Below are 13,481 nucleotides of genomic sequence, written 5' to 3'. Positions count from 1 at the left end.
GGAACCTTAGGAGTTGTCTTTGTTTCTTCTATTCTCCTTTCTTCTTCCACCTTCTCTATTTTCTTCTCTTCCTCCTTTTTATTTCCTTCATCTTCTTTCTTCTCCTCCTTATCTTTTTTTGTCTTCTCTTCATTAGTGGTGTCCTTGACCAATGGTGGATTTTCAATAGTATGTTCTTTCACTGGTGCTTCCTCTTCCTTATCAACTTTATCCTTCCGATTATCCTTAGTAGCAACATTTACATTTACATCTACACTTACATTCACCGGCACAGTCTGAGTCTCTATTGACTGTGCATTCACTGGTTGCTCAGTTGAGCACTTGCTTGCTGCTTTCTTTTCATCTTTGTTTTCTTCTTGTTCCTGTTGAGGTTCAAACATCTTTGCATCATCTTCAAAAACATCTATATTGTCAGCAGTGTTAGCAACATTATCAGCATCATCGGTATCATCATCTGGTATAACTACCGGTTCAGTATCAACAGGATCATCTTGCATATATTTGCTGTTTGGTTCAAAATCTATAATCTTTACTCCCTTAGGAAGTTCTTCTGCCTTTATCCTTACAAGGGTATCATCCTCAATTTCTCTTTGTTGGATTTCAGACAAATGAGTAAACAATATGTTTAATCCCTTATATACTCCATAATTCTTTATTATTTTGACCATCCTAATGAAAGATTATTCAAGTGTCAATAGTTTCTTAGATTCTTTACCTTTACTAGTAGTCTTCTTCTTCTTAGCACTTGCCCTTAGTGCTCTCTTATCTTCTTTTGATTTTGTGTCCTCTACATCTGTCACAGGTTTATGAAGCTTTTCCTTCTTTCTTTTACCAGTTTGGGCAGGCACAGCAGGAGGTTCAACAAGTTTATCTTTCCTCCAAAATTGTATTTTAGAGGGTTTACCTCGTTGGGATTCAATAGGCTTTACCTTTGTTTCTTCTACCTTCTTCTTTTATGCTACTTTGGCTTCTCTTGTCTTATTAGTGGAGGTACAGGTTGGTACACTAGAAGTTCCACCTTGTTCAGTCTCATGTTTGGCTTTTGTTGCTGCTATCTATTCCTTAGTGAATCTGACATGTTCAGCAAAGGCCTCCACCTCTTTCCTCACTTTCTTTGCTATTACTGGTCACTGCAATTCAAAGTGTACTTGAAATAGTTTCTCCTTATAGGTTACAAACCTTTCAGCGGTGGTATCGACCAGTTGATCTAGCAAATGATCAGCATAATGAGTATATATTTATCTACTTCATATCCCATTGGCATTACCCATGTGGTCCTGGGAATCACAGCCTCCATCCTGCATGTATCCATGTCAACCATAAAACAAATGGAATCCTCATACCGATTGACTACTTCTACTGGTATGTATTCCCTAGCATGCATTTTCTTTTGAAATTTCTTGAAATATCCCCGTGATACATCATCAAACTTGTCTTTCAACATCCTAATACTGTTCTTCATCTATAGTAGGGATGGTGTACCGGTTATCCACTAAACATCTCCAATACCGGGAAAAAAAAATTGAAAATAAAAAGACAATCCCAAAATTAGTTGTCCAAATTTAAATCTTAGCTTCTTATCCTTCTTCACAACTTCTAGATTTTCCATTAATTGGCTCCTTAATGCTTCTGCAAGATCATAGTCCACATTCTCCTTTACCATTTGGTATGCAATGTGTATTGTTGCTGTCGGTATACTATTCATTCTGCTTGAATAGTAGATTCTATATCCAATTACCATTGATGCAAATTTAAATATAGGATCATTAATATTATTCACAGTCATTGTTATGCCATCCCACTTGGATCCAGTCAACTTTTCCACATCATTCTTTGGTACTGATCTGAGCAATGGCACTTCACCGATTGAGCAAAATCTGGTGACAGCATGGATATCTTCTTTAGTAATTTTATGTGGTCTTTCCAACCACATAAATTGATCATGAATCTGGCTTAAAACAAATCTTACCAACTCATCATCAAAATCATTAATAGAATTGATCGCATGATGAAACCCTTTGCCAGCGATGCTTCTAAACTGTTCTTTCAGTACCCCTTTCTCATCACATAAATATTTGTACTGATTAAAAATAGAAATCACACCCATGTCCTCAAGTTTGCAATGATAAAAGAATCTTACATCTTCTAAATGTAAAACTCCATTTGGTACACCAGATAGGGCACCGACAAGGTTTGTTTCCTCAGACTTATATGTGCGTTTTTTAAATTATGGTCTTGCCCTCTCGGTCACATCGACAAGGTGAGGTGTATCCATTTCAAATATGAAAATCGCCAAGCAAAGAGTAGGATTTCTCAGATAAATACCTTTTCTGCTTTAGTACTAGGGTTTCCAACTGTCAAAAACTTTCAATACTCGATCATCAATTCAAAATTTACTTCGATCGCTTCAGATTGCTAGTAAATGGTTTGAATGTTGTTGCTAGCACAAACTTTTCTCTGCTCTTCTTGCTCGCCAAATGCACTCAAGATCACAATATGACAAATGAAATTCAAAACGTTCCTTTTATTTGCACTTTATCTACCGCAATAAATGCATTTACCGACAAAACCCTAAAACACCTTAAAACACTCCAAAGCATATTACCGGTTATGATCCAAAAACACATCAAAATATCAAAATGCATCAAAATATGAAGATTTAAGTTACAGTACATCATCCAGGGGTTCAACTCAAGATTTGACAATAAGCTCTCCCCAAGTTGTGAAAATAACTTAATTTGTCGGTGAAGGATTCTCCACACTAGGTGAAGAATTGAACTCTTCTGATGATTTCTAATTATTGGTGTAAATAATTATTCATCATGGATATTATTACACTTTACTTAAGTTTACTTAGGAAATGAATTTCATAGTAGTTTGGGTATGATACACTTGGGTGTTTGTGCCACATTGGGATAGTGTGTATAGGAGAATTTCCACCTTTTATGGTGTTGATCTTATCTTGTTGTTACATTCCACCTCATGTGGAATATTTTATTGTTTCTCCTACCTACCCACACTTATTTCCTACCTACCCTTGTTTCTTATTGAGCCACATGTCATGTTTGTGTTCTCACATATCCATTAGCCTTGCCTATATAAGCAGGCTCATCTGCATTGTTTGTACATACAATCATTGAACATCTTGTAACGATCCAGTTGATCATATTTTGCATCTTGATAAAATATAGTTTATTCTTATCATTTATTTTGTCTCTCGTATTTGTTCTTTTCATTGCCTCTAGATCTTGGCAAATTCTCACATGGTATTAGAGCCATTAGAGTGTCATTGGTTTGTCAATTGAGAGAAATTTGATGTTATTTGGGGCTGTATCTTGATGGGTCAAATCTGAGGTCACCATTGGATTGAGGAGGTCCAAGAAAGTCATTTTTTTCCTTTTGTTTCATCCAAATCGGACTTCGGAGGCTAAATCTAGAGGCATTTGAAGTTTGAAGCTGCAGCGGAAATTTTCCAGAAATTATAATTTTGCAGGCAATTTTCAAATAGTGATATCTCAGTCATCCAGACTACTTTTTTCGAGCACTATTTTTTGTTTTGGGGTAGAATTTCATGATCTGTATAGTGGTGCAGGATTTTTCTGAGTTTTGGATAAAGGTTTTTTGGAAGTCATGAAATCCTAATTTTTACAACTTTGGAGGCTTCATTTAGGCTCATATGGACTCCTTTTTAGGTGCCGTTTTTTTTTTGAGTGCATAATTTTTTGTCTATTTTCATAATCTGCCATTAGTTTGCAGTCATTGTGAGTGGAAATTGCACTTTCAATATTTGGTCATTTTTTGGCCTATTTGGTACTTGTATTTTGCTTGGATCTCAGTTTAGATCACTAGCAGTATTTGTTGGAGTCTCTTATATCTCATTTTGAGAGGTTGTAATCATTGAAATTAGAAGTCCACTTTGCCATTATTTGCAAGTGCCAACATGATTTTTTTATGGGGGGACAGTTGTTCATTTATATCTCTTGGTGAAATTCCATTCAGAGACATCTTCATCTACAGCATTCTACAGGGCTTCTTTGTTGGTGGCATCATTTTCATGTTTCCACATTTGAATATTTTATCATGATGTATGCTCTTTCTTGAGAAATGTTGTACTCACACTATCATAAAGTGTCACACCTCTTTGTATCTTGTCATTGTTGATTATTTGATGTAATCCTCTTGTACACATAGATTAGGAATATCTTGTGAGTCTTGGTGCATGGCTCTAGTTGAGAGTTAGATTGTACACATTTGTGCATGGCTCTCATGAGACTTATATTGTACTAGTATTTCTGCCATTTATGAGTATCCAGATGATGCTTAAAGCAGGTTGTCTCCATGCCTGATCTTCATTGTGTTGCAGCAAGTGATTCGTCATCATCGACTTGGTACCTGGTTTTGTCACACTTTGACATTATTGGTGCAGCATTGGCTCTCTTTCTTCCTTATGGGGAGGTATTTTTGGTCATCATCATTGGACCATCCTTGCAGGATATTCAACATTGAGGGGGAGCTTCATGGTCTTTTCTTCATCATTGAGATCATTGTGTGCTTTCATCATCTCTCTTTTGGGGGAGGGTTTTTTCCCATTGGGTTTTTCTCTCCTTCTCCGTTTATGAGAGATTGCATTTGCATTTGTACATGGGTACCTAACATGGCCTCATAGTTGAGACCCATCTTGCATTGCTTAGTTTCATTGTAGACTTTAGTGCATTCCCCTAAGTTGCACTTAAGGGGGTGTTGGTGTAAATAATTATTCATCATGGATATTATTACACTTTACTTAAGTTTACTTAGGAAATTCATTTCATAGTAGTTTGGGTATGAGACACTTGGGTGTTTGTGCCACATTGGGATAGTGTGTATAGGAGAATTTCCACCTTTTATGGTGTTGATCTTATCTTGTTGTTACATTCCACCTCATGTGGAATATTTTATTGTTTCTCCTACCTACCCACACCTATTTCCTATCTACCCTTGTTTCTTATTGAGCCACATGACATGTTTGTGTGCTCACATGTCCATTAGCCTTTCCTATATAAGCTGGCTCATCTACATTGTTTGTACGGGCAATCATTGAACATCTTGTAATGATCTAGTTTATCATATTTTGCATCTTGATAGAATACAGTTTATTCTTATCGTCTATTTTGTCTCTCTTATTTGTGCTTTCCATTGCCTCTAGATCTAGGCAAATTCTTATAGTCATCACTCTTATTCTTCCAAATTCTATTCATCTCAACTCTGGTTTCCTCAACATCCACTATCTTTTTCACTTTCTAGTCTGCAAAATGATTTACCGGTTGATTCTTTTGCATTCTGCAAAACTTAGCAATGTATCCCAGTTGATTACAATGATAACATGTCATTCCAGATGCTCTCCAAGGTCCTGCATTTCCTCTACCTATTCTTCTTCTGCAGTTCATTGTCACATGTCCAAAATTGATGCAAATTGAACAAATCACATTGACTCTCTTCTCCATCTCATAAGGACTAGACCAGTTAACATAGGGTCTTTGCCAATTTGTGTTCCTCCGGTCATTGAAATTCCTTCTCCAATCACCAAAAAATATTGGATTCATATGAGGTGTTGGATAATTAGCTTCATACCCACATTCAATAGATCTATGCCCATACATGTTGCATGTATAATAGTAACCTTCAAATTTTCTAGGCACGTATCTAGCATTAGTTCTATAACCAGTATTAATATCAGATCTTCTTCTGCATACATTGCAGTGTGTCTTGGTTTATGACAGTTAAAACAAACAGTTTTGTAAGTTTTCTTACCAATAGGTTTTTGAACTTTAGGAGTAAATTTACCTTCATGCATGTTGCTCTTTGTATCAGAAGGTTCGCCTTTCTCAAATTTAGAGTATCCCAGTCCAAATGTATCACCATTCATCCTCTGAGATTGGATCTGTTCATCCAACATAGAGGAACTCTTGTTGAATTTATCAAGCTTCTCATTGGCCTCAGCAAGTTCCTTTGAAAGATCTTCATTTCTCTTCATGAGGGTCTCTTTGAGAGACATTTCCATTTCAAGATCTGTCTGTATTCCTTCTTTTTCTTCTTTCTCCTCATGCCAATGTTCATACAATGTTGCATTCTCCTGCTTAATCTTAAATATTTCATGCTCTTTATCTTGGATCTGATCCTTAGCCTTTCTTCTAGCTTCAAGTTCCTCACTCATCTGGATTGTAAGTGCTTCCATATCTCTTCTTAGGTCAGTCTTCTCACCATTCAGCTTCTCCACTTCTTCAACCAGTGCATCAATGTTCGCCTCATCTAAAGAACTGTTGTCAGAGGTCTCCAACAATTGTTCGGTCAGTTCTTTCCTTTTAGCTAGTGATTCCTTGTATTTGCCTCTTAGGGTTTCAAGATCTTCCTTGGTTTCAGCAAGTTCCCTAGCCATTTCTCTGTAACTCATTCCTTCCCCCATATTTTCCTTAGAAATAGAGATCCCTTCCAAGTGGTTAAGCCTCAAGGAAGCTAGGCTTTGATACCAATTGATGAACTTATAAGGCACTAAGAGGAGGGGGGTGAATCAGTGCAAGTAAAAACAATACAAATCTGATTATTAACTTTAGCAACTTGAAACTCAATAAGCATATAATAGATAACACCAATTATGCAATCACCATATAAAGCATAAACCACATAACACAAGAGTATATATGTGGAAAACCCAAATGGGAAAAACCACGGTGGGAGTTAGTACCCACAAGATAACTATCTGTAGAGTAGAAATCCTGACTGGTTAAGGTCTTACAATGAAATGCCTTGTTAGGAGAAGACCCGATTAAGAGTCACCCGATTAGGGGATTTACCTATCATCCCTGTGAGGAGCTCAATGACCTGTTAGGATCAACCTCATGTGAGGATTTACCACCCTTTTTGAGAGTTGCCTTGTAAGGGGACTTGTTGATTTAAGGCCTGTTAGGACCTACCCGGTTAAGGGATTTAACTGTTGTAACTGTTAGGATAACAACAGTAAGAAGATCCTCTTATAACATCTTATGTGTTTGATAAGATCTGCTTCAGAACATTACAACATTACATACACTTCATCTCAAAACTTCTTTGATCACCGCACTATCAGATACAACATTTGCTAATGATTTCTCACACATTCAAGCTCATACTCGTCACCTACTTCATACCTCATCACACATCTTAAAAATGTCATTAAATCGGCTAGAACATTGGAACAATTCCCTAGGTTCAATGAATCTAGTCAAACTTGCAATACACTCCTTACATAAGTCATGCACTGACTTAACACATCAAATTTTGTGTCGGTTTACCAATCTTAGTGATTATCATCACTATCGGTTAAGTTTCTAACAACTCATCTGTTCTGCCAGTCAAAATTCTTTCACTTGATCAAATATGCTTGTGCGGTCATGATTATATCTTCATTTGATAGTCTTCAATGCTTCTGCAAAACTGTATCAACCCATTCTTCATGAATTTTCCGTACCGGTTGATGGAATATCACTTTGTTTGTCTTTTACCAGTTAAAGTCCTATTTGTTGGTTCTAATAAAAATTGTCTTTGCTTACCAGTTGAACTGTAGGACTTAGATGACTGAAGAAACATAGTTGCCATCAATGACAATATACATTATAGTCATCACACAAGAATCTAACCTCTATACAAAACAAGCATATACCGGTTGCAACACATTATCGATTCAGATTAAAGGATCAAATGCCAACATACCCTATTGCTGAAATGGTTCCTCAATTACCACTAGTTTGAGATGAAATGTGGTAAGCTTGGATTTACCAACAAACTGTTGATACAAATCACATTTCCTAACCCAATTATAGGCATCTTGAAAAAGGGTAGGCCAATAATATCTGGATCTCAAAATTTTATGAGTCGTCACTCGAGCAAAAAAATATGCACAACAAGCTAAGTTATGAAAAGACTCCAACAACTTAGCTTGTTGAGATTTGTCAACGCACCTTAAGAAAGTGACATCAAGACTCCTTTTAAACAAACCATTTTCCGACAAAACATAGTTTGCTACTTTAAACTTTAGAGTCCCTTTCTCCTTATATGTGAGATGCACAAGACATTCACCATAAGTGAGAAAATAAGCGATATTTGAATACCATTCATTTACAGTGCTAACAAACAACATTGTAGGGATATTTCCTTGTGAAACTTTTTCAAGGTGAACTGTATACACTAAAAATTTGGTCTGGAGATAAATTAATTAAATACGAAGTTATTTAATTAATTAAAGTCTTTATTTTTCTACTATATGAATGGATTTAACAATTTGTTTATATAGTTCATTTTTCCTAATTCATCCCACCTTAATTCATTTTTCTACTTTTCTTAATTAAATAAATGAATTTAATTATTTAATTATTCCTCCCCATTAAATTTGAATTTTAAATTCAAATTTGGACACATTTGTCCTAACTCTTAACCACCTCCCAACCTAACCTTCTTCTAATCACCCCATAACCTAACCATGGGTTAACCAACCCTATCCTCTCTAACCTCCTCATCCTAACTCCTTATGGGTTGTTCACTCTTCCTTGAGGACACATGGCACCTTTTCCACTTGTGCCTCCTCTCCTTGCCACTTGCCTCTTTGTTGGCATTTGGTGGAGATTCCTTGACATTTGTCTCTCCAACAATGACATGTGTCTTATCCTTCAACCTCCTCTCCAACTTCTTCACTCTCAATATTTGATATCTAGATCTAATCCTGATTATTGATTCGTGCCACCTCAGCCTTGGACTTGAAAAATCTATAAATGACCCTCTTTTCAGCCATGAGATCCCATTAGCATCTTTAGCATTTTCAGTATTATCAAAAATCTTAGTATCATTTCTAGAAGCATAATTATCTTATCATAGTATCATTTTGCATCCAGCATAATGGCTTTCATTGCATTTTTCATCATAGTTTAGAATTACATTGTTCATCATTGTAGATCTTAACATTGCATTTTATCATTCTCGTTTCTTGAGTTGTAATCTTGCAATATCATGCATCTGAGAGCCATCATATAAACATGTAAGGTCCTCAAAAATAGAGAGCAATGAGGTGATTTGAGGGACTGGTTCAAAGAGGAACAACTCATTCAGGTTGATTTTCTGCCATGAGCTAACATAAACCTTAACCTTGAAGCAACTTGGTAGGTCGAATATCCAAGTCATATGAATTTTTTCTATACAGTTACCTTGTTCGGTTCCAAAATATTGTTGTGTAAAAATTGACTTGACTGTAGTATCTAGAACTAAGATATGACATGTGAATTCAAGATGTAAAATTGAAAATGCTTCACTGCTTTGACCATAGAATAAGAATGTTTATCCATTTAAGACTACTTAAACTCATGGTTTTTGAGAGGAAAACTCATGAAAACTATTGGAGACTCAATACCTTTTGAATTCTTCTGAACTAGAATCACGAAAAGTGTATGATTAGAAGCATGACTATACATTTTGAAATCTTTGGTATAATAAGTACATACCAACGTTGGATCATGAGTTATTGCCTCTTTAAATTCATCAAAAGCTATTATCCCTTATGGAATCCAATGAAAAGCAGTCTTTCCTTTCATCATATTCACAATATGATATGTTTTCTCAACAAAGTTTGGTCCAAACCTTCTTAAGAAATTAACTTTTCCAAAGAAATAGTCAACATCTGTTTTACTTGAAGGTAAAGATAAATCTTTGGATAGCTTGAACCCTATCCGAATCAATTTTGATACCTTCTTTGGACACTACATGTCCAAGAAGCTTACCTTCTATAAACCCAAAAATTGATTTCTTGGGATTTAAGGAGATTCCATGTTCACGGCTCTTAGGAATTGCATGAGAAAATATCAATTATATATAGATAAATATTAAATAGAGGAATGTAAAACACAAAAATAATAACAAAGAGGAGACAATTTTAATGTGGTTCAGCCAAACTCGGGCTATGTCCACCAAACATAGAGCCCAATATTATTATCTAGTTAATCAAACCTATTACAACCAGCAATCCCTTGCAACTCAATACCACTACAAAATTCTCTATAGAAAACCCTAACCCTTAGCCTTTTATCTACTTATGTCGGTTACAAAATTACGATTACAACATGTTAGCCAATAGAAAAATAACACTCGACGCCTTTATAAAATAATAAGTTGTTTGACCCTTGACTCCATCTTGGGGGCGCTGCCCCCAAACCCCCTTCAAAAAATTAGGGGGGAAACTAGGCCGATAGAAGTACGAAAAATTTATCCTCTGAGTCTGATTAGGCTCCATATAACAACAACGACATCTTCTTAAAACATCTTCTAGATAAAAAAATATGATTATTGTGAAATTTTGAGGATACAATTAAATTTTCAAGATACACAACAAGGTATCTTCCAATAATACCTTAGAAAGCCATGTCCATGGCCCTCTAGAAGGTTGTGCCTGCATTGATCAAACCGAAAGTCATCCTTCAATAAGAGAAGGTACCCTAGGCAAGGATTTGTGAAGGCGGTTTTATATTGATCTTCCTTGCTGATCTCAATCTAGTTGTAGCTTGAGAAACCATCAAGCATAGAGAACATCTGTGAACCAATGATTGTCTTCAAGACTTGATCCATCACCGGTAAAGGATAATTATCATTTAAGGAAGACTAATTAAGATTACGAAAATCCACATATATGTGAATCTCCCCATTTTTATTTCTTACAAGTACAATATTTGCAATCCAGGATGAATGACGAATCGGAAAAATTATTTTTGCATTCAACATCTTCTGAATTTATAAGAGAATATTACTTGAGATCTTGGGATTGTAGTGTCTTTGCTTTTGCTTGAAAGGTGTCGTCTCAGCTTTAAGTGGAATATCATGTTGTACCTCGTTGGGCTTGAAGGAATTCAAGTCATCATATGAATATGTTAACACGTTAATGTATTGTCGTAGTAATTGTTTGAATTTCTCTCTTTCAGCTAGGGTACAACTATTACCAATATTCACATATTTCAGATCACTTTCTGATCCGATGTTGTATTTCTTGTATCCGATGGCATCATTTGATGCCACCTGTTGTTGTTACTTGATATACCTATCATGTTTATCAAATAAATCTTTAGTGACGCCAGGACTTTTGGAATCTTGTTTCCCTTCAACTGTAGGAAACCTTCATGATGTGATGAATCATCACTAACCGCTGAATTAGAGAAATTACTCCCTTCAAAATACAAGTTATTGAAACCATCACTAGTCTCAAGGAAGTTCACAATGTGCTTATCATCATTGAAAATTTGTCAGTGATCCCAATTATCTAGTACATGTAGCCTACAAACCAATTCAATAGAATAAACATCTTGGGAAAAATTATTATGAGAATCAAAAGAGTTGCTGACTGAGCAAGTGAATCTACTCTAGTGTTAAACTCCCTTGATACCACTAAAATACTGAAGAAATTAAAATTTTCAATATTTTCCCAAACTAATTTTCGGTGATGTTTAAACCGCTCATTTCTAGTCTCGTAAATATTTCTGATTTGAGAAACTACCAATTCAACATCTCCTTGTCCATGTAAATTTTTAATACCTTTCTTTCAAGCCACCTCCATACCTAGCAAGAAAGATTTGTACTCAGTAGTATTATTAGAATTAGAGAACTGAAGCTTGAAAGAATATGGAAACATTTCGCCTTGAGGGGAAATTAGAACAACCCTGACACCAGAGATATCAATGGTACAACTTCCATCAAATTTCATTAACCATACCTCATTATCACTTTCTACAACTGCAGGTTATAAACCTAAAGTTTCATCATCAAAAGAGATTGACATAAACTCTGAATTTTCAAGAGAAGAGGAGATAGACATAAAGTCTTATGTTGACAGATTGTCATTATTGGATATACTTGAGGAGCTTGAAACTTCTTCTACTTCAAGAAAGTAAGTACCCATACCAGATGACTCAAATAAAATTTGAGTCTTAAGGTCATCTAATTTGACCACTGAATACTTCGCTTCCCTTTCAGGAAGCAATTTCTGCATTTCACCCTTGACAAGTATCCTAGCTTATGACGAATCCATGTTAATCTCACCTCCAACATCCTTACAAAAATTTCTTCCCAAAAGCATACCATAGGAGGTTGGAACATCAGCTACTAAGACAATCATCTTGATTCTCTTGCCAGGATATGCAGCAAAAGAAAACTAAGCATCCTTGATTTGACCAATCAAGGATACTTGTTTGTTTTCCATTCAAAAGCATTTACCAAAGGATTTGGTGAGGGTAAGTCCTAAGGTATTAGCTACCTTATTTGACATTACATTATCTGAAGCTCCAGAATCTATCACATGATTGCTAAGTTTGTACCCATTTATGAGAATGGAAATATAAAAGGGTTCAATCCTACCTAACATGGTGGATGGGACAACAACTAAGTTGTTCAGAGCAGCTACAAAAACTTGAAGACTTTCTTTTTCTTTGACAAATTTAGCCAACCTATCAAATTGTTCAGGGTTAGCCTTAAGATATTCAACTTCTCACATTTGGATTTTGGTTTTCTTTGCATGATCTATAATATTGAAAGGTTGGAAGTGCAAATTAAGTGAAGGACTAAATACATCGCTTATGGGTTTGGGATTAACTGACACATTCCCTGGAATATTAAATGAAGAAGGGATAGGTGTACCTACTTGATTATTTGCAACCAGATCTTTGGAAAAAGTTGGCAAAGGAGTACCTCTTTTAGCAAGGGTTATTGGCAACTGAGGTGCATCTTTTTCTTTGTACTTATCACTAGACTGTTGATCGGGTTGGTTTGGAGATTGTGAACGAGTTAAGAATGCAAATGCTTCACTCTCATGTTATACTTCAGCTTCCTAGTATTGCAAAAACTAGATACTAGAGTCACCAGTTAAGTCATCAAATACATCATTTATAGTAGGTGTTGGAGGTGGGAAGGGCTTTTAACCTGCTCAAAAGAGTTATCATATCATTGACTTCTTCAATAAAGTCACATCTTGGAAGAGTCTCCAACCATCTTGCAATTGTAGGTTTTTGGGTTCTTTAGCTAATTATAATTCATATTCTGCCTACATTTGTCAGAGTTTCTATCAAAGTAGACTATAGGTAATTGTATTGTGATATCTGAATACTTCTCAATTTTGGGACACTTGAAAATAATGTTGAAGAAGTCCTCATCAAGCTTGATCAATTTCTTTCCAGTTTCATGCTTTACACTTATACTAACCAAATCAAAGTGGTTTGCAATTGTCATCACGAACTCAGAGTCTTAAGAAGACATGGGGAAAATTGCTACCAAGTGGATACTACTGTTGATGATAGATTCCATCTGATGGTAGGAAGAAGGCTACTCAATCCTCTTTAGAAACTTAGATAGTTCAACATGACCTATTTATGTATCTCTTATATGATCAATATTTAAGGTGATTGAAGAAGTTGGAAAGACCAGATGGGGGTCTTTCTTTTTGAACT

Source organism: Cryptomeria japonica, chromosome 3 (genome assembly GCF_030272615.1).
Source record: "Cryptomeria japonica chromosome 3, Sugi_1.0, whole genome shotgun sequence".
NCBI classification, from domain to species: Eukaryota; Viridiplantae; Streptophyta; class Pinopsida; order Cupressales; family Cupressaceae; genus Cryptomeria; species Cryptomeria japonica.
The sequence above is the reverse complement of the archived record's forward strand: the minus strand, read 5'-3'. Positions refer to the sequence as shown.